The sequence below is a fragment of the Colletes latitarsis genome, chromosome 7 (assembly GCF_051014445.1).
Source record: "Colletes latitarsis isolate SP2378_abdomen chromosome 7, iyColLati1, whole genome shotgun sequence".
Taxonomy (NCBI): Eukaryota; Metazoa; Arthropoda; class Insecta; order Hymenoptera; family Colletidae; genus Colletes; species Colletes latitarsis.
In genome coordinates this window covers 5,612,880-5,636,400 of record NC_135140.1, presented here as the reverse complement: position 1 = coordinate 5,636,400, position 23,521 = coordinate 5,612,880, and the positions used below count along the sequence as shown (strand labels likewise).

General features: G+C 39.8%; 1 protein-coding gene across 1 annotated transcript in view; it reads left to right on the top strand.

Moving 5' to 3' along the window:
- The first annotated feature begins 1,926 nt into the window (after nt 1-1,926).
- The window catches only part of LOC143343454 (uncharacterized), a 54,999-nt gene continuing 33,404 nt past the window's right edge, over nt 1,927-23,521 (top strand). Inside the window, exon 1 of the mRNA XM_076768365.1 lies at nt 1,927-2,647. The gene's annotated coding sequence lies outside the window, so the exon portion shown is untranslated. The remainder of the gene's footprint in view (nt 2,648-23,521) is intronic.

Sequence of the window (23,521 nt, the reverse complement as noted above, 5' to 3'; positions counted from 1 at the left end):
CTGTTACTTGTATCATTTTGTATTTTACTCACGCTTCAAAAATTTTCTAACCTACAGTTTTTCTAACATACTTTTTTGAAATTAATTTGCAGAAAATATCCATCATTTATTGTATATGTTTTCTTGTATCAATAAATCGTAATTGAAATTTTTATTTCTAGTCAATATCTGAATAAGAATTTCGTCCATCTACCAAAACTGTTATAACAATGGAGCTTTTCATAACTGTCGTTTAACCGTTTTCTCCTGCACCTTAACATTGAGATTTTCTAAAGCCATATCAACGCGCATGTGTTATAGATTACATCCAGAACATAAAGAAACAAAGAAATAAGTATAGTGTAGTATATTGCTGGTACAATCGGGCAATAGAATCGCAGTTTCGTTGGTTTTAACGGGCAACGCGTTACATGCGTGGATCGAGTAAAAGTGCAGATGCTTGAACCTTATCGTTTATCAACTGATTTAAACGACGTTGAAAGAACTGTGCAACGCGCTTGCTTCCGCATATAGAGCTAGTTTATCGCATATCGAAACCCTGACATAAACTACATCTCGTTCTCGAAACTTTAAACTTTCTGTTTGCATAGTTACGGACATTTTTATGGTGGCGTGTTAGCATTGATATCGACGCGGATAAATGATATCTACATTTCTCGACCTCAACGGTTTACTTCCTGTTTGCACGGGAATAGCGGTTGTCACGTTCCGCACCGCGAAATTTTATAAATATATTTTGTTTTCTCATCCAGCTGGCACTAAGCTCCAATCGAAATGGCGACACATTTTAACACACATTTTTGGCTACAATTTATTGCGTCCAGCCCCTGTGTTTGCCGGAACATATTTATGTTATGTTAATATAGCGATACTTGCATGTTTCCCCAAATTTCCTCTTTCGATCGCGTCGTTAACGTCGCACATGTGTCATAAGAATGCTTCCTTAAAATTATGTCTATCGTTTATTTTCTCGTGGACATTGAAATATGTTGGTAAACCTCTCGTAATCCTAAAACAGTTTCTCGTTGGTTCTTTTTATATCTTTGGAATAAGAAGTCTGTAGTTTCGATGTAACTTAAATTATAAATAAGTAACCGTTCCAATTATCGATACATGTTTGTCTAGAGGCCCTTTGCTTTTAATTCTACGCCTGATCTTTGAGGTATACTTTATGCCAATCTTTCACAATAATCAAAATCCTCTGATCTATCGATTATCAGTAACTTTTTCTCTTTAGATCGTGACCTGGCTGGAATATTAGCCTCTATCATCTCTAGCAGATGTGAATGCAAGTCCAAGTTGCAATTTTCAAGGATTTCAGAAATACAAATAAATATGATACCTTAAAGGACAGCGTATGATGGTTGCAATACAATATTGTGTACCTAACTTAGTCATAATTCATTAGAAATTCTATAAAGTGTAATACAATTTTCAAAGATTTAAGAAATGTAACTAAACATTACGGGGCCTCAAATCAGTCTAGTCTAGCAACGACTAAAGATAACTTATGTTATAATAAAGTTATGCATACTGGTATATGAATATTTTGAACAATAAATGCTTATTTACAATTTCTTTTCATTTTTATTACATTGAAATAACGTACTCGAGTAACCCATGAAGAAGAAAACGCTAACAATCTTTGGACCGATTTTGTCAAAATGGCGGGTCTGGCAAGGGGTTTACTAGATTAGTGTTAACATATTTATAAGTTCTATAAAGTGTGTTTGACTCGTAATTGTACCTCCGTTGACGTTGGATGGAAATACGAAATCGAGTCGCGTCCATTGACAGAGAAACCCGAATGAGCGTCAGAAATGTCTCCCCCCGATCGAAGCGGTGCCCCGTTCGCTCGACGGAGCCGCCCGCGCACTAGATCGGGAGTCCGACGGGGTCCGAGGTTGGCCGAAGCTGGACGAGCGCGGACGAATAGTTGGCTCGAATCGCGCTGCCGCGATGCATCGGTTCGAAGCGCGCTCGGGCTGGCTGTCTCACTTGTCTCCCTAGTGCGTCTCCCTAGTCGTTCGAGATTCGTCCTCTCTCGTTCGTCTCTTATCGCGACGGCGCGCCGGGTTTTTCGAAAATACGCGCGCTACCACGACCGGCCCGGTGTCGTCGTTCGACGCGACGCCCTCGACTATCGGCCGACGTCGCGACGCTTATCGTTACCCGTTGGCGCGGTTACGCGAGACGAGGCCGCGAGAAACGCGCCACGCCGCGAACAGTGGAGTGACTCGATGAACTCGTCGGCGGCGTGACACTTGAATACGACCGACGACGCGCGCGTGCCGTCCATCGAAGAGGAGATACGCGATTCCGATCGTACCCAGTGACAGGTTACCCGTTGCGTCTAACGCGACGCTTCGCACGTTCGTGGTTTCGAACGCGACGTCGAAGTCGTTCGGGGTGCGTCGCGCGAACGGACGTAAGACGAGGAGGTGTGAAACGTATGTGCCAATCCACGACTAACCTTTACGCGTGTGCGCGCGCCCGCCGCGTGGCTTTCCACGACGTGAAGTTTCCGCGGATCCACGGAGCACGCGCCGTTTTGCCACACGAGGAAGCTGCCTTTGCACCGAGAGGCCGGTTCGTTCACAAACTGGAAAACTCCTCGACCAGGCCCGTTATGGATTCCTATTCGATGGTGAGACATGTTCATATTGTTATTGTCACGCGTGGACACTTGACGCGATAGAATTTGGTCGATATATGTCGATATTACGATACGTTATTAGAATACTGACGTACATTGACAATATTACCGACCATGCGCGGTCGATATCGAGGGATGAATCGATGTTGACTCTAGACTCACGGACATTCATAGCTTATATTAAAATGCGCCAAATTGCTAAGTGATATTTACGAGTTCTGAAAGATTATGTTTGGAATCTGAAACCCGTCGAATTGATTGGAGGAAATGGTGGTGATATTGATATTAATTTGATCAAAATCAAAGGTAAATACTACAAGCTAATATTATAAGTGATTCAAGTGAGACAAAGGGTTGATGTTTTCATTAGATAATTTTGAATTTTTTTATTCATGATAGCCCATTGTCAGTGTCCCATTACAAAGTTTCTTCTGAGAAGCAAAAATTAGTTTGGGTTACAGAGGATCGAATTTGTCTAATAATAAGAATTCTCGATTAGCAATTGCGTAGATTATTCGCAACGAATGGAGACATTTCTTCTTATTTGTAGCAGACATTCGATCGGGTGCAACGAGCGCTATTATGTCATCAAACGTAATGCGTACAATGGGCGACTAAGTATCAGGACCGCGTCGAATATTTTCATAATCGTGAACGGAATGATGATGATGGCCGTCGTAATTTACGATTCCTGGAAACAGCTATTACCAACCCGTGCAAATGTAGCAATTCGCGCGTTGTCGCAAAAACGCGGCGTCGTTTGGGAAATCGTGGTATTCGTTGCGATCGACGACAATGATTTATTTAGTCATTAATTCTTGGAATGACTTCTTTATACTTACGAGTAAAACATATTTATTTAATTCTCATAGTGAATACGGGTGGTCTTCAGCGATTGATAATAAACATTAAAAACGGAAATATCAAAACTAGATACGAGTATTAATACACATTATTATGGTTCTTGTGAATTAACAGTTAAACACGTCTAAATAGTATTATACATTATTCTCTTCACTGTTTTAACAAATTTTTCTAACACATTTTATAAATCTAACAAAATTGCATCAAACAAAATTTTAATTTATTAGATGGGAATTTCGAGTCAAAATGTGTAATTTGTAATTTCCCCGAGCAAAGACACCGTTCGATATTATCGAAGCAACGTTTGAAAAACTAACAAGTAGAGCGTTAAATGTTTAAAGAATATTAGCGAGACAATGCTCGCCTTCTTCTCTTTTCCCCGAAGTGCGCGTTTCAAGTCGCGGGAAATGTTTTCCGCAAAAACATCTTCAAACGAGTTCTCGAATCGCGGAATGGCCAAGATCGAGATGATTAATTCCCGCGACGAAAACCAGGGGGAACGACGGGATTAATTGCAAAGTTATCACGATATCTTCTCCGCGTTGTTCGCGGTTAGGCAGATAAATTGGAGGAGCAGATCGCGAGGTAAAATCGTGTTGCTAACTGCTGCACCCGTTAAAGATGAGGTCTACGGGATGAGCGCGAAGATAATGATCTCTTCTCGGGCGTTATCTTGATCTCTGCCTTGCAGGAACACTTTCAATGCTCCGATTTCATTCTATTTCGTACTACCGACTTTGCCACTTTTATTCAACGCACTGTACATATACATATATTTCGCGACTTTCTAAAACGCAAGTTTCGTGCTCGTATCGTAAAATTAAATCACCCAGATTAAACGATAGTAATTGTCGCGTGCAACGGCGATTAGAAAAATAGAAAATTTCTGGCTCGATACGACCCGTCGCACAGTGGCTAATTCCATAGATTTAGGTGGGCAAAATGAAAATATCAATGTTATCGAAACAGCACCAAATCCTATAAATTTATTACATATATACTGTAAAATGCCTAACTTCATGAAAATCGTTTGTTTGCTAGGTAAAATAACACTGTATTCATTCATATTATACGGACAGTCCTTTATGCCGATAGGTTATTCAAGCCGAAAGCTATTATACATTTATCAAATATTAAATATCATTTGTGTTCTGTAATAACTTTTGCTATGGTTAATAGAAAAGGTAGTATCTAGTTTGTTATACGTTTATTAGTTAGATGAAGTAAAAATATTGAAAATTGTTAGAAATAAAATTATAAATTTTTGTTATAAACTTCCTGAAAGATGGGCGAGATGTAACCGCACAAAAGAGAGGTTCTTGAATAACAATGCGGAATGGTTAAAAAAAGGAATAGAATTTCAAAATCTTATATCATCATTGTCATCATTATCACCATAACAACAACAACAACAATAATATTTTTATTAATAATAATAATGATGATGATGATAATGATAATGACAATGATAAAAACAACAATAACAACAATAATAATAATAGTTATTTTATTATCTATTATTATTATTATATTACGATGCGTTCATATTATTGTTAAAAACCGTAAATATGTTTAAAAAAACAGATAGTGTGAAAAGGTTCATGAACATGTTTCTTAAGAAAGTCCATCTAGATCGTTTAAATAGCTCACTGTGTGTCGTGAGGAATGCGTTCGCTTCCGATTTCGTAGCGATCGCTATGGAGGACGGAAGTATCAGGGCAACAGGGGAATTTGGCATAATTAAAAAGGGCAGACGCGCGTTTGGTCCTGTCGTTTCGTTTTATTTAACGAGACGGAGAGTCACAAAGAAATTCCAAGCTCGTCGAAAGGTCAAGATTGAGTTTATTTAGTTCCAGCTGTCCGGGACGGGGAACGAGCTGCAATTAATCGCGAAGCTATCGCGATATCCCCGGAAGGGGTCCCATAAACCGGCAGAAATAACCCGTCGGAATTTAACGCGATACAGAATCGTGTTATTAGTCAGCATGGACGGGCCTGGGAGGATATCTCGGCCGAGTTCATCGAGCGAGGCCGGAGCTTTACGTACGCTCGTATCAGCGCAGCTCGTCGCCGTGCGCCGGCTATTATTTCGACCTTCTTGCGCATTCCTCTCCGTGATTGCTACCTGCTTTTTGTTTCCTTCCTTCAACGAAATCCTTGGAATCGTCCGTGGATGAAGTCATTTTGAAGGAAAGAAACCGATGCACCTCGAGCAGCCTTGCGATCACTGACAAGTATTCCGCGCAGCCTTGAAATTTTTTGGATCGCTTATCGCGATCGACGAAATCGGGGCTGTGTCTCCTTTTTTTTTTCGTAACCGATCCAGAGGCGTAAAACTTCGCCTTTGTCGCGTTAACCATCGTTTTCGACACAATGCTTCCGCGTATATTTGTTCACTTTCCTCGCGTTCCTGGATTTTCGTAATTGCCAGGTGTAAGCTAACTTTAGGGGTTGCTAATGCGAAGAGACTATCGTAATCGAGTTGAAAATTTTCGAATTAATTTGAAGAATTTATTTACACTTTATATGCGCGGATGCACGATACCGATAAATATAAAGAAAGAAGATGCAAGATCGCGATTTTGCGTGGCGCGAGGAACGCCGCGTCGACGAGTATGCTTTATAAGGTGCTTGTTAAATTTTACAACCGCTCATTATGCCCTTGATTCCGGTAAAACTCGGGGAAATAATAATGATGCGCGCTGTTAATCTGTGTTTCGATACATAGTCGATTTAAAGACGGTGAAAAATTGGCTGGTCTTTAAGGAAAACCGAGATGCCTACTTTCTCGTGGAACTAATTCGTGCTCTCCGCGAACCGGCAAGATAAAATCTGAAAGTGACCGTAATTATACGTATTTCTTTTGTTCCGTTTTAATACTCTGTCATAGAAAAGAAATCACTTTGGGACTGTTGAGCGCTGAAGCAGCCTCCTTTCATTCTTAGGCGAGGTTTATGGTAGGGCAAAAATCCTTCGGTCGCGTGGACGGTCAAAACTCGACACCTGCTTGACAACACAAAGCCCTACTATCAACCTCCAAATCGAAAACCTAGAGAAAGTTGACCTGCAAACCAAAAACGGCAAACTTTCTCCAACGTCGTTCTACAAAGGGCATAATTCTAGGGGTGCTTGGAAGGAAAGAGAGTTTTCCTTAACACAAGCAACCAAGAAACGAACACCTAGTTTTGGTCCGCCATTAATATCATATCAATCTAAACTCTCGAACATTTATTCAAACAAAAACATTCACAGTCATTCAAAGAAAAATATTCTCATACATTTGGAGCAACACAGTCCAACCCATAATAAATACAAGTCAACCAGAGTCATCGTCTCTTTATTTTACGATACTCCAATTCTGTAATTCTCGCGAGACTATAATCACTTTTGAATGATTATATGCAGTTTTATATTAACCCTTAAGTAGACTCTCAATCTCAACTGAATCATTTTACTTAACGTTGATTTTTACCAAATTGATAAATAGAAATCAACTTTCCTTTAAAGCGTTTAAAAAATAACGAACTAATGGAGGATTACATGAATTTTCAAATAATTACTTTTACATATATTAAATAATTGTTAGTTTAAACTTGCAGAGGGCCCCAATAATCCATTTAAGGGTTTAATCATGTAACTTGTACTGTGCGTCCGTGAAAAGTTGGCTAGTGGGACGATTGAGGAGTCAGGGGAGTACTTTGCTTGCTCCGTCCATCCCCACTTCTATCGTCGTTTCGTCCAATAGCGTCAAACTCCGAACTACAGTGGGGGTCTAAGCACTAATCAGACCCGCTTTCCTTTCACTAGCCAACTTCTCGCGGACGCACAGTACTTGGAGCATCGTTCTACACTCGTTGCCAGCCATTTACATAATCTATACCTACTTTCTAACTCACAAACATCGCCTCTGTCTCGTTTCACTTTTCCTTAATCGACAAAATTGCTCGTCGTCGGTAGAAATTTGATTTTCTTAAAAAGTTTAACGAACAGCTAGAGAGATGGATTCTGCTGCCTCGTATCTCAGGATCAATTTGTCAAAGACTCGTGTTTGGTAGGTACGGCGACCATTAAATTGTCGAGAAAATTTAACGAAGACGCAGGAGATCTTTTGTTCGCGGACCTTTTGCTTTATTTCTGCACAGTTATTTTCTCGACCGGCGATCTCTCGCGTTGTTTCAGCGAGACTGGACGAAGAGAAACCGGCGCCATCGATCGACGATAAACGAGAATCTGTATCCTCGTTCCCTTGTCTTCTTGACATACATAATAAACCGCGTACCGACGCATAATTCCTCCATAAATTATCGGCCGGATATATTCTAATTCCGGCGCGTGGGTAAACGGTCATTATTGCAGCGTCGCGGCGACACGGAACGAGTCGCGTTGCGTGGTGCCCATTGCCACGCCGATGGCTGCGGCTGGAAACTTATGATGCCATATGGGACACGTCCGAGTCCGGAATAATTTATGATAGCTTTCTTAAAACGATGCTGGATTCCAGTTGGTGAAGCGTGCGTATAAACGAGGATTGATTGCATCCCCGGCGTCTCATATATACGCACCTGAGGAACAGGAGATTGTTTAAGGCGAAGGCACGATGATTACGGGGCCCGTCCAGGTCTTTGGACGTGCGAAACGATTATTTAAATGTCACATCTACGGGCAGAATGTTCGACCATCCGCCGCTGTGATTCTTAACCTTCTTAAGCTCGCGGCATAGAACAACGATGGCAAACAAATCGCCCGCGTTCCAACTTTAACACGTTACAGATCTCGTTAAACTATTCTAAACTACACCTAAACTGTTTTATCTCATCAAATTTCTCTTAAATTAAATATCCCGATGGGTGCATCTCATACTTTTGCTCAATTTTTTCTTTTATATACAGGATGTTCGGGGAAAAATTTTAATGGACGATTCTAGAGGCCAAAATAAAACGAAAATCAAGAATACTGATTTATTGATCGAGGCTTCGTTAAGAAATTATTAACGTTCAAAGTTCCGCCTGTGGAACGGCAATTTGCGAGCAGTTGCGTGCTGAGTGAGAACTGTCACGCGCACGCAGCTGTTCTACAGATGGAGCTTTAAACGTTAATAACTTTTTAACGAAATCTCGATCAACAAATTGTTATTATTGATTTTCGTCTTATTTTGCCCTCTGGAATCTCCCGTTAAAATTTTTCCCAGAGATGGTCGAACACTAGATCTACCGATAATTATGGTGTATTTATTTGTTGCAAAGAGATTCAAACGATAGATACTCGAAGAAATATATATAATACAATGGAAAGAAATATTTATTCATTCTCTTACAGAAAATTACTGCAAATTTTCAAAAATCTAGTCGAGTAAATTTTGTACAATTTATACATTTTGACCACTTCGGTAGTTCTAGCGTTAAAATAAAGTGTACTCGTAATCTCTTGTTTCGAACGATGCCACGAATTGGGCATATAACTGTTTCATAAACTGTTACAAAGGTTCATGGTGGAACGTTTGGGGCATTTTCTAGCGTAAATAATTTTTCTTCTAGCATATTACATTACGGGTGACAGAACGTTCGTTTAGCCCAATACGTTTCACATTTGCATAATTGAAAGAATAATCAAGTAAAATGATCAGAAGTATAGCGTGGATCGCGACGTATGGTTTCCGACTTAATGATGGTAGCTAACGTATTAATTAAGCCTTATTCGCATATGCGTCTAGTATCCATAGGATAATCAAGCCTCTAACCGCGCAGCTCGCCATATGGCGCGATTGTCGAGTTATAAACTACTGCATAAAGCACCATATGGCGCCAGGTCTCTTCATTTTTTAATAGTTACGAATTTCATATCGAACGAGCGCATCGAAACGTCCGAAAACTAAACGCTACATTTTCCAACTGAATTTCTAAGTATTTACCAACACCGCCGAGCGTTATAAATGATCTTATTATTCGTAATGAAATTTTGCTCGTCCCTGTTTTTAACCCGTGGGTCGCGCGTAATCGAGCGTTTATCGCCAGATCGAAACAGCAAGGGGCTCGCTCATTAATTTGTTTATAGCGGTCGGTACACGATTTTCGTAATCAGAGAGCGTATTGTGTAGAACGTCGCGCGTACGTGGCACGTATCCCCGGTGTACGTTCGTAATGTTCTTGTATCCATTCCGGAGAAATAATCACCGTCCGGTGTGTGATTAATAACTCTACTAGTTCTTGCCGGTCAGCCATTTTCATCGTTGTTCCAGCACCCGGGACCGTTTAGTATGCGGGGATAAGGGAACGCGTGGGTTTATCTGGATCGTCGTCTTCCATTCAGAGGCGAGCACAATGGCATTGAACGATCTTTGCAATCAATTAAATATCGTTCGAATAAATATGAGTTAACGAAGCACCGTGGATCGGATCGCCCTAGCGCGTTCTCCTCGATCCGAATCGATAAATCGCGGCGATGTCGCGCGCTCGTAACGCCGAATTGATCGCTTTCGAAAGCACACGGAGTTTCAAAAGCGTTCGTACCAAAAGAACACCTTCGATATAATTGGATCTGATAAATTACGTCTGTCCAGCGTCGCAGAGTATTATTAACAGGCGACTTCTTTATTTACGAGCTTTACTTATCCCCCTTTCTACCCCCCTTTTATTTTTGTATGGTTTCTTTCGAAGATGTATTTATTAACTTTACCTGCATCCTCGCGCAATGAAAGTACCTGCCAGTGGACCTATACGAGAGACATTGTGTGTTATGCAGAGTGTTCGACCATCCCCGGGAAAAATTTTAATGGGAGATTCTAGAGGCCAAAATAAGACGAACACCAAGAATATCAATTTCTTGATCGAGGCTTTGTTAAAAAGTTATTAAAAAATTAAATTAAAAAATTTCAAATCGTTCTGGAAAAATTATTTTCGGTTACAGGGGTCAATTACAATCATTTTTGGTCAATAGACCTACCCTCGAAATTCTATCCACTTTCGAGAAAAAAATTCAAGTAGATGTAAAATTTTTCGACAAAATTAAAAAATTTCAAATTGTTTTAAAAAATTTATTTTTAGTTGCAAAGGTCAATTACAATCATTTTTGGTGAATAGATATACCCCCGAAATCTTAACCATTTTCGAGAAAAAAATTCCTTACCGAAAATATAATTTCAGGCCAGAAATGTCACTCCAAAATTTCGTGCATATCTTTAAAACGTCATAACTTCTGAACGGATTGGACGATTTTAATGTTTAAAAAAGCAAACTACGCGTATTTTGATGGAGAATATGTAGAAATTCTAAAAATATTGGAAAAGTTGCTCCTTGAACCCGTAAAATGAGGAAAACCCCATAAAAATGGTCCTATTTTCAAACTACCATAACTCCTGCAATAGTGAATATATTTCAATGAAACTTTTTTCTGAAGTAGAGCTCATGGGTACCTATAAAAAAGTATTAGACAACTTTTCTATAGGGTGTCAAACAAAGTTACTAAAAATGAAAAACGAATTTTTAAGAAAAATCGACAGGGCGTAAGCTGCATAAATTTTTCGGCGAAAAAGAAAAATTTCAAATCGTTCTGAAAAAATTATTTTTGGCTGCAGAGGTCAATTACAATCATTTTTGGTGAATAGACATACCCCCGAAATCCTAACCATTTTCGAGAAAAAAATTCCTTACCGAAAATCTAATTTCTTGCCAGAAATGTCTGCCCGAATTTTCATGCGAATCTTTAAAACGTCATAACTCCTGAACGGATTGGACGATTTTAATGTTTAAAAAAGCAAACTACGCGTATTTTGATGGAGAATATGTAGAAATTCTAAAAATATTGGAAAAGTTGATCCTTGAACCCGCAAAATGAGAAAAACCCCATAAAAATGGTCCTATTTTCAAACTGCCATAACTCTTGCAATAGTGAATATATTTCAATGAAACTTTTTTCTGAAGTAGAGCTCATAGGTATCTACAAAAAAGTATTAGACAACTTTTCTATAGGGTGTCAAACAAAGTTACTAAAAATGAAAAACGAATTTTTAAGAAAAATCGACAGGGGGTAGCTGCTTAAATTTTTCAACGAAAAAAAAAAATTTTAAATCGTTCTAGAAAAATTATTTTCAGTTGTGGGGGTCAATTACAATCATTTTTAGTCAATAGACATACCCCCGAAATCCTAACCAGTTTCGAGAAAAAAATTCGAGTAGATGTGAAATTTTTCGACAAAATTAAAAAATTTTAAATTGTTTTAAAAAAATTATTTTTAGTTGCAGGGGTCAATTTCAATCATTTTTGGTGAATAGACATACCCTCGAAATCCTACCCACTTTCGAGAAAAAAATTCGAGTAGGTGCTGAAATTTTGGTGGCTGGGGTGGTCGAGCATCCTGTACATAGAAGTTACGAAATTCGATCGAACACTCCCCCCATATGTAGTACAAATAAAGTTACCAACGTATATAATTGTACACGTACTTTGGATGACTCGAAAAATCATTTACCGAACTCTTTTAATGGATTGAAAGGTGATACGTAGGGCTTGCGGGAAAGGTAGCCCTCTGTTGGAAAGCGCTGAAGGTGTCGCCAAAGTACGAAGACTCCGGGTTCTTGCGTTGCGAGGGAATTAATTTAAACACGATTCCAGAGAACGTTGCTCCACGTCGATTGGAAGCGGGAGAAAGGTAGAAGCATCGTGGATATTGCGTTCGCTGCGCGAGATGATATTTTAATCCGACGTTATTAGCGATAATTTTATTTTACCATATAAAGAACGGGTTTCCATTAGATCGTACTGTAATTGTGGTCGATGCTCGTTACGCGGCCACGATTCAACGAGTCGTCTTCGTTCGCTGGTTATGACATTCCTGTTATACTCTTTCGACGTGGAAGAATAAACGTGTTCTTTATTTCCCATCGGGGCTCTGGGCAGTCCTCGGCGTCCGGCGTTCTTACTGTACTTAAAATCCAGCGATCCTAGATCGCCGTCAAGCGTGACGGGACTACGATGAATGGGACAGGACTCTTCTTCCTCGTACTCGATGAATGAGACAGGAATCCTCCTTTTCTGCTCTGAGTTCTCGGGAACTGGTTGATGCCGGGACTCGTTAAGTCCGCTCGCGTTGCGAAATATCCCGGGATCGACGGCAGAAGTATATTACGTTTCTCATATCTTCCTATTTTTCCGTCGTTTCGTTCCACGTAGTTTGTCATTCGTTTCCGACATGCGCGCGCCTCTTGCTATCTCTCGTGCGACGCATTACAAAATAACGAAACTCCGCAGGCAAATAGAAAACGAACGAAGACAGATAACCGCAATTATTGTCGTCTTTTAACGTACCAGGAAGAGGACGGAGTAATGAACAAACGAACGGAATACGTTTAAATAATTATCGAAGCGACGGCTTCGACGCTGGAACTGGTTTCGTTGTACGACTCGAGTCAAATAACTCCGGACTGACAAGTTCGTGCCCTCCTGTTACCACGTAGAACATTTTCCTACGATGAAATAAAAATTTAGGGAATTTCTCGTATTTGGAATTCCAAACATGGTTTATTGTAGGACTGTTTAGGACGCGTTCTTTATTTTTCGACCGTTAATAGTACGAGGGCTCAAGATCCTCCAAGTTACTTAACTGCATTTGGTCGCCTGGCGACCACGTCCAATTTTACCATCTTACAGTATCTTATAGTAAACCCATTGCACGATACGTACACTTTCATTAGTTTTCCAGGGGTACCTTAGGCTCAGATACCTGCTAGATACCTGATTTGATTTGCCAATTAAGTCACCTCCCATAATAGGATTTAAATATTTCAACAAGTATATACTAAACAGGACGAAGGCACTGAACTGTACATTAACCCCTTCCCGTACTTTAACGAGTCTGACTTGTGATGAAGATTTTGGCCCAAACATGAATGTCACGAGCCGGACTCGCGAACGGAAAGTCGGCCCAAACGTAAACATCACAAGCCAGGCTCGCGGACAGCAAATGCCGATCGTCAGAGGCAGTTTAGTATCAGTCTGGTCTGTTTACTGTGCGTTGACGCCTACCGTTTGGGCCCGGATTTCGTCGAGCTAAATGCCACGGGAAGAGGTTAACGTAGATATTTACAAGAATCGAACAGACCTGTTTGTACATCTTTATATCATCGTTGGATATTATAGACTTTGTCGAATAAATTGTTGCGTTTGCGAATAAGTATTTTTCTATTTGTTTTGACTTTGTGGCTAGCTTCGAAGCAGTTCAGATGTTAGATCGTCGGCCCATCCGGATGGATTTCGAGGACCGTGGGTGGTTGGGCTTATAAATTGAGCCGGCTAGGACTGATGCAACCGCGCGCGTCTGAAACGAGCGCATTGTTTCCACGAGAAACGGTCGCGTAACATCGGTGGTCGGCCCCTCGATAGAAACAAAACCAGAAGGCGGAGGTTGGCGGGTAGGCAGGAGGCGGCGTGTGTACGAGGAAAGGCGACAACATGAATGAAGCTTCCATTCATGCGTGGCTCTAACCCCTTCCTTCAACCCCCCCTCTCCTCCTCCCCTGCACCGTCTATGGGATCTTGTCCGCGGTACGAACGACACGACTATGCGACGCACACGTGCACACGCGTAGCTCGGTGCCGCGCACGCCCGCAAAACGAAGCGCCGCGACACACGTGACCGCCATTGTTGATCACGGGGAAGAACCTGCAGCGCCGGCCCGCCGCGTTATTCCCGTGCTTTTTGCGGGAAACAGGACACCGATAGCATACTCGTTCCCGTTTAAGTGGTACTCCAGGGAGCAGATACCCAGGAGGAAGCTCATTCATTTGCGCGGTCACGTAACCGAGATTAGGCGTGTTTGGCGCCGATGTTTTTGACGGAAGGCGACATCGACGACCTCTCGCCGATCAACGGGAACTTCAGCCTTCGAAGACGCACAGTGTTCGATGAACGATAATTAAAACGAGAAAAATTATATTTCACCTTAACAGTACGTAAATCCTCAAAAACAAGTTTATGAACGAATATTGACACTGTTAACATTAGTTTTGATTAATAATTTTTGTATTATTTTGTGTTAAATGAAAATTAAATTATTTAATTGAGAGGGGAAACCACTGTGACGGCTGAAAATAAAGGCAATTTTCAAGAATTTTTTGGGCGCAACTATGAAACTTTTTCTGATAAGTGTTTAATGTTTTCGAAAATATATCTCTTGAACTACTTTTGGGAAAAATTTTGTATAAAAATATTAATTATTATAGAAGATCCTCAAGGATTTACAAACTTAATAACACCTAAAGTAAACTGATTAGAGATGGTAAAAAATTAGACTTCTTCGCGTCTAAATCGCCGTTTTCGAACACTGTGGTTTCTCTCTCGAATTTATTACTAGGAAAAAGGTTATTTATTAATCTTTCCCATATTCTCGATTTTACACTGTTAGGTAAATAAAAGTCTTTTTTTTCGTTTGGAAATATCCATTGGACGCGTGTAGAGCAAGCGAACATTAGCGAAAGATCACTGTATTACGTGAAAAATGAAAACAATAGAAAGTTCTGGATGGTCTTCAAAAATAGAAAGTCTCCTGAATATGTCAGTACGTGGTTATTAAGGTTGTTGATTTTGCTATTCGATTTTGACTAGTCAGAAAATAGTGAGACGCCCAGTAATGAAAAAAGTAAGTAAAAACAGTGATCCATGGACAGACGCGTTAATCTTCGAACTCGATTTCCTCGAAAGCGAAGTACAGTTTCGACTTATCGATGCTGTTTGGAAACAAATAACATTTGTCAGCCCCATTAATATTGCACCGGGGGAAACTGTATACCCCAATCGCGAGAATAAGTAAAAGTAGAGTATAAATCCCGCTATATCCAGGATAAATAACATATTACGCACGCTGCGCCTTTTCTCTCCGGTTTGTTGCATACTGCATGTTCATTCGATACAAACTGTCTTGCGCTCCCTGTATTTCAGTCAGTTCCCCTTCGAATTGAGTGTTCAAACCATCCAATTGGCGATCGTATTTGAATGGAAAGCTAAGCCGTGCGTCTCACAGTCGGCCAATAACTTTCTTCTCCGCAGCGTAAAGTCTTAGAAGTTCGCGTCCAAAGAGTCAATCACCATAAATTATCACTTTCTACTCCGGCGCAACATCTAGCACGTAGATCCTTGAAGCGTCGTGCACGCACTCGCGATACATGCAAATTAGATATTTCATCCTCGAAGTGCAATTAAGCGTGAATCGAGGGCGTCACAAATAAAACGAATCCGCCGTGAGAAATAAGTTTATTCTCCGTTCCACGATCATCTGGATCACGGACTCTTCGATAATCGCGAACTCTCGAATATCTCCGCGCGAAATTAAGATCGTCCGTTCGTCGATTGTTCTACTCGTCTTGTGGAACCCGGATAATTGAAATTCAGTCGCGAGCTTCAAGGTTCGATCGTGGCGTGACCTTTGTCACGGATCACTGTCGGAGTACCGGTAGCTTCCCCATGGAAATGGCGGCGTGACAAGCGAGGTTCCTCAGTAGTGACAATCGAGAGGCAGGAACCCGTAAATCAAGCCTCGATCGTGCGGTCGGATAAAATCATTGTGTTGGCGACGGCAAAGATAAACGTGCACACAGGGTGACGCTTACAAACCGATCGATTCGATCCTTTATAAAGGTTTAGAAACGATTCTTGCGCGATGCAAACGATTGGTTTCTCTATAAAATTTCCACATTTGTTTCTGACCAACAGATGGGGGATGTTTAGAAGCTTGTCTTGTTAATTAATAACAGAGTACTTTGACAATTTACTTGGACAAATTCAAAGATTTATAACTTGCCATCTTTCGCGCGGATTCTACGTATGTTAAGAGCATCCTAGTAATACACACACGTACCTATTAACGGTATCATACAGAGTGGGTCACTACATATTGCCATCTAGATTATGTCTTTATAATAATGAATAATAATAACGTGATAACGTTAATGAATTCGAGAGGGGCACCTTCGTATATCCACAAGGAAACCATTCAACTTCGTTTGAAACATTTTTCAATATGTAGTGATTCATCCTGTATATAGAATATAGTTTCGATAGAGAATTACAGGAAAACAACGCTCCCAAAATTGGGCTCCAAAAATGTTAAACTCTTTTGGATATATTCTCTCTCGATCGATCGTTAATTTTCCGTTTATTTAAGGTTCTCGAGGCAATTCCGTGGATCGGTTCGCGAGAATCACCCTGTATACACGCTCGGGACAGGGGGAATAAATAAATGCTCGGTCGGATCGTTTTATATCGAGCTGCTATCTCGACCTTTCTTTCCCGACGGAGAGGCTGGGAGGCTCGTCTTATAAGGAATAAGGGCTGCTTATGTGCGGCTACGTATTCATATAAGATCGTTTCCACGGCGAGACGCAAGCGCGTCTATCTTTCCTCGGTCACGAGCGAAACTTAAGTACTCGCGCAGTTTGATGAATGGACCGTAGGACACACCAAGCACGTGGGTGGAATTACAGACGATTCGCTGCGTTATTGGAAATGCGGAACGATCGACGATCCACGATTTATAGGGCGATAGCGCCGCCTGACGACCGAATCGGTGGGAAAACTGGAGTACTATAAAATAAAACTCGTGTATTTTTAAACGTTTCGAAACTGAATCTTTAGAGAGTCAATGCACTTTGCAACTGTGAAAGAATACACAAGCAGAAAAGTGGGTTTTACACGAATTATTGGAGGACGTTGCTTATATCTTAGACGCTAACAGTGGACCCATTATGGAAATATGAAATGCAGGAAACCGGTGGTTAGATTCCAACGCCCAGGCATGCGCTTAGAATTTGGTTCGCCAAATGAAAACAAAAAGGTATCATTATACGTCCCCGAGCTCGATGAATTTTTGCTCGAATCATCGTCGTAGAGTTTTCTACGACGACGAGGCTCGATTTCCGAAGATCAGAGTGTTCGAAACGTCTAGTATATAACAAACTTCTTTCCGCGGTACACGCGTTGAATCCGCGCAGAAGAAGCGCAGGAATGTTTACGAGGTTCGTTGGCGTCGGTGTTCTTTTCTAGGAATGTACGAGGCACCTTCGTCGCTGGCCTCGTCGTGGAAGATCTTATTTGTAGAGCCAGCTATTATCTTCGAAAAACCGCGGCTGAATAATGTCCGGGTTGACGATGTGCTGCTGGAATACGATGTTTGATGAATGAAGGCGAAGAAGAAGCAGGGAACCAGACGAACGAGGTCTGGCTGACTTCCTCTCAATGGGACGAGTCGGTCGGTCGTCTTTTTAAAGGCTGGTCTCGTGTCGTTAGGCTCCGATAATTCGTTGAGTCGTTTTGTCCGTATATGGACGGGGAACGAATCGAGTTGCTCGTATTTATTCGTATCTTTTTTCTCTTTTGCGGCTTTGTTGATTTATAATAGCGAGGCCCGTGTTCTGTAATTATTAATACACGGAGAGAAGACGTTGGTTATTTCTAGATCATAAAGATACAGAGGGGCTTACGATGTTTCTGTTGCGACATACGGAATTTTTGAAAGGATAACAAAAAATCTGTCATAATTACGGAATATCCTTGTTGTTGTTTATGTCGTCGAAAATGATTTCTCGTATATTCGTGTCACGTGTTTGCCAGTAATGAAATATTTAGAAAAAATCAAATATTGCACGAACAGAAAGAGACAAATAGATTCAATAGGTGTTATAGTGGAATATTTAATTTAATCGAAGACTCTTCAATTTTGACTTTTAAAAAGTATTCTAAATAATAACAACTTTTATATTGTCCATTTATCCTGTGTATGCTATTTCTTGACTTTATTCCATTTAGTTTTATCGTGAAAAAGTAAAAAATAAAACACTCCCTGTGCAACGTTTATAAATCACAGTTAATATTTTGACGCTATGTGCTATCTCTGCAGAATGGGAGTAACGTAAATCGCTAAAAATAGCTACTTAGTTTCTATCGATAGTCCATTAAATAGTTAATTACCACGCGTTAGTCGATGGAAACGTCAGTTTAAATTTTATACGATCGATGCCCATAGAAGGCTATTCTGATTTGTACTCTACTTCTGTTTATTCCTCGTACCAAGGTTCCCCCAACGAAACGACAGGTTATGATTCATGCAATAACTATATTCGTTAATAACACGTTACAACAATCGCTTCATGAATATTTCCTCGTTTGCCATATCAAGGTTCCCGTGTATTACAAACGTTTAAGAAACATAAAGTTTCCCATTATTAATCACGGTCATTTTCTTACTTTTAATATTTCAATAAACTCATTGCTTTGAACGTTTCATAATTCATAGCAACTTTTTGTTTAAAATGAAGCCAGAAACAGGGAAGAAAATTTAATAAAGAAACAATTATATTTCGATTAAACGAGCGAACGAATTTAAAATTTCATGTCTCAATCGTAATAGAAGTAGGTTTCGAAAATATTTAAAGTCTGCAAAGTGTTGATCCCAGACATTCGCTAATCTCAGAGTATTCATATAACAACGTTTCATTTTTGAAAAAAGGCAGAAACAGGGAAGAAAATTTAATAAACAGACGACTCGATCCAATTATATCTCGATTAAGCGAGCAAAGGGGTTAAAATTTCAAATTTTAATCGTTGCAGACGAATGTTTTGGTAATAATTAAACCCTGCAAAGTGTTGATCTCAGACATTTGCTAAGCTGTATCTGTAGATGATACGCTGTGATTTACGGGTTGGTTGGGTTTATTCAATAATGCGCCGCGTATGAAAGGTACCCGGAAGATTCTTCGATGGAAGATATCGAGGAGTTTTGCCATTTGGAATCGCGGTATTCCAGAGATAGGCATAGCGGCGAGCCAGCACCGTTGTTGCGCTGTTCTCCCAAAACCAGAAGTACCTAAGTAACACCAGGTGCACGCACTCCTAAGGAGAAATATTCTGCTTTCCGATCGTTCGAAAGAATCTACCGGTTGGAACAAACACGCGAATCTCACCTCTGGCTCTCATCCTTCTCACTAACCAGAAACTAGCGAAACCTACCCACAATAATCCAACGAAAACATTTTTTCAGTCTTAATACTTTTGTGACGTTCGTGGAGTCAATATTCTCAAACAATGCTCTGCAAATATTAACACGTTTTTATTTTATTCGTCTACCACTTTCTCCTATATCCAACTAAAAAAAGGATACTAATTCTAGTTTCTAGAATCAGTCAATGATTGGACGTTAAGAAATAACCCACGATATATAATTCGACCGTAAGTTATAAGTATTGTGAGTGACAAGGTATACAGATTGTTTAGTGTTTGTAAGTACAAAGTTAAATGATTAATGGGGCTTGTTGAGACGAGAAAGTTTAATACGAATGCAGGTATGCAAATCGAGTCTGAGATGAAACACCTCTTTTGGAAGAGTTTGGTATCTCGAGAATGCACATTTTATTACTCAAGAGCGCAGGTCATTAAGGAATAAGTATTCCCATCAGTATTGTCTCTTCAGCCATTGCCTATTGTGTTATTGTATTCGTAAACTCTTTATTTATTAATGTAAATTTACAAGTCTATTGTAAAATTATTCATCAATGATTAAAACTCTACGACTCTGAAAGAAATAATCTGCATGGGTCCAAATAGACCCAGAGTCTACTAAAAGAGGATCAAGCAAAAATTTTCTTTGTACAATCTGTAATTGTTAAACTTGTCTCTGCAATTATTTAAGGAAGCATTCTAGTGAGAATTTTTCTCCATTTTCTTAAAGAATATAATTTGAAAATATATCTGCAAAACTTTATGCTTGAACTTCCAAAATTAACGAAGTTATGGTTGTTTAAAGACGTGGTGGTCAACGTCATTGTTATAGGGATACAAAACTTTCGATATCTTAAAATCTACTTGAGCAATTGACTTAAAATTTTGGATGCACATTCAGTACATGCACGATTATAGCCCGTACTAGAATCAACCCAAAAATTTTACTTTATAATTCTTTCAGTGTTATAACCAAACTCATACTAATAAAGAATTTTTCAGGTTTTTTTAAAAGCGACTATGTTTGAGAGTATGCATTGCCACCAGTTGTATTTTTCGCTCATTCTTGAAACATGTATAAATAAACCTTGTAAATTTGCTTGCAAAAGGTGGTACAGTTTACTCGCAAGAAGTTCTCCAAGAAAGTTTAAAAAAATGCACGCTTCACGCTAGAATACTTAAAATTTGTTGCTGTGACCTCGCGCGGTGATCTGTATTTCGTCGAGGAGGACAATGGCCGGTTTAGAGTTTTCTAATCGGAGAACAGGTCTCACCATTAGTGGGTGATCCATCAGTCGTCGAGTCTGCGTAGTCCAAGTGAAGCCGGGAAACCGAAAATACATCTGAAACAGGTGTGGTCGTCGTGGAAATAGAATAGGCAAGTTCGCGGATTGGCGTCAGACACAACGAACGGGTTTCGTCACGATGGGTTTCCACGAAAAAACAGCGTTGCGCAACCGACGGCTGTGCCTTTTCGAAATTTCGTGCACAATGCTGCAACTATGGTTGCACGCGCGGAGGAGACCACGGAGGATTAAACGACGACGACGCATTGACCGCGGGTGGGCGAACTCGTTACGACGTCTCATTAGTCAATGTTCGGTCTGTTCGCGAAGTAAAACGAAATTCTGTTGGGAGCTCAAGGTTACGGTGAAATAATGGATCGTACGTGGAAGGGAATACAAACGTCGGGAATAAGAAATTTTCAGCGACGATTCCGATGCACAGGGTGTCCCGTTTCGATCCCCCCGAAACAACAATTAAATTTTCTTTCTGGAGATTCAAGAACTCTCGTTTAAAAACGAGGTTTCAAATACGAGTTACGAGTGAATTTTTATATTTAAAATTGATATCGTTCAAAGATAGAGTAATCTTTTTCTAACTCGAAGAAGAAGCAAACAATGTAGATGCGTATTTATGTTTGGCGGTAAGCATCGTATGATAGAAATTTTCGTTTCGTTCTGATATTTTTCAAGTACCTTTGCATAGGTTACTAAGTCATTATATTTGATTGTAATACTTTCACTTAGCACAGCGTTTCCACAGGATACATTAACCGTTTAAAGAGGACGACGCGATGGAGTAGTCGGAGAAGTCTAATTCATTGCAGTATGAATTTGCTAATTTACATACCCCGGTCGTGGAGTACGTACGGTCAAATCTAGAAACGAATAATTTAGGTTTACGTATAGGAAGGATCTAATAATCCGTTCAAATTCGAACATACTCTATCCCGCATATTTAATGTACAACTTGTAATACGCATTTAATTTTATTCAGAAGTTTCAATTTAATGTTCACCAGAGATATCGATCCCTAGCTGAAACATCGTTAAATTTGTTTAGACAGGTTTAAAAATGTTTGAACGTAACTCGATCGAAATTATCAATGCTTCGTTCGAGAAAATTAAATTCATAATTTTCTCGATCGAATTTATGTGCAAAATAAAATTAAGAATTTAATTTTCTTCAGCGACAGGGACAATTTGTTTCTCAAAATAATTAGTATCTTAATTTCATAGCTAGCGGACGCTCGAATAAGGTCGAGGTTTTATTAGTAATAATTGCAAAAAACGATTGAACGAAAGCGAGTTGTTTAGTAATATTCAAGAGAATTAAGTTCTTAATTTTATCCCGCGAGGAGATTACTGAACATTCCGATCGGGTAAATTATATTTTAAGTTTTAAAAATTTAATTGCTTTTACTTTTGTTCGACATCGTTTCAGGGAAGATAAACGAAACGGCGTGTGTTAGTCTAAGTCGTATAATTAACCTTCGTGCCTGATAGGATATCTTTCAGCTTGATTACAGAGATACACTTAACTGCAGAGACCCGAGCGTTTGTTCGAGAATATTGTAGTAATTATAATTCAAATTATAAATTAAATTATGGCTATTTCACTGGGCACATAAGAACAAAACAAGGTACGTTTTAATGACGCGACGAGTAAAATCAATTTCGCTGGTATTAGTCTCGAGGCATTTCATCCTTAAATATTATTGGAACTGTAATTTTCAAAAATTACTTTCTTCATAAACAAAGAGTTTTACATTGGTACTTTTAAAAAGAGGATTTTAGTTTCTATAAAAAATTTTTTACAATTCAATCTATTCTGATCGAACGTCCATAAAATCGACAGCAGACTATTCTAGTTGGAAGTGAACGACAAGGTCGTTACAGATCAGTCTCTAGCGACAAAAGACTTGGCAAAATGAATTCTGAACTCGTTCTCGTTATTAAGCTATTATGTTCGAGGCGTACTGGTCGTTTCGTCCCGCATTGTACCCTGCCATATTGAAATTTATTTAAATCTGGCTATGCTCGGAAGACATTGGCAATACTTGGAGCAAAGCTGAACGCGGAGGCCGTCAGCAAGTAGCTTCTTAAATTGTTTCTGTCCCGTTTTTTGATTAATGACACTGTGGTATTCGTTTATTCGCGATACCACCTCTAATTGCGGCCTTTCGACGTGGAGGTCCAGTTTGCATAGGTAAAACGTTGTCTCAGGTACGGAATAATGAGATACGGACGACGAAACCCATTTACGATCCACGTGATCGATGCCATTGCCACGCACGTATATTTATCTCGTGCTGTCTCGAAAACATCGTTCCATCATTTTTAATTAAGAGAACTCGTCTCGGTGATCTCATTTGCTTATCGATACCACGATCGATATATAATTACGTAGGCAGAACTAGTTTCATATTCGACGTACTACATCCTGATTTCAGGCACTTTTTACCAGTGCCGCTTATGGCAGCGCCTCGCACATTTTTCTGACCTCGCGAAATGTCGCTTATATCGCACGGACATTTCACTTTTGCGTCGATCAACTCGCCGCTCCAACTTTCGAAAAATCGTGGTTTCTAGCTGGCAGATAGTCGTTGAATTATTCAAACCTACCGTCTATTTTAAATTGTTTCAAAATTGCGACGAACTTGGAAAAACACATTCTCTTATTGAAAGGTAGAAATTCAGATTATTTTTTGTTCTACTCTCCTTTTGGAGACTTTGGGATT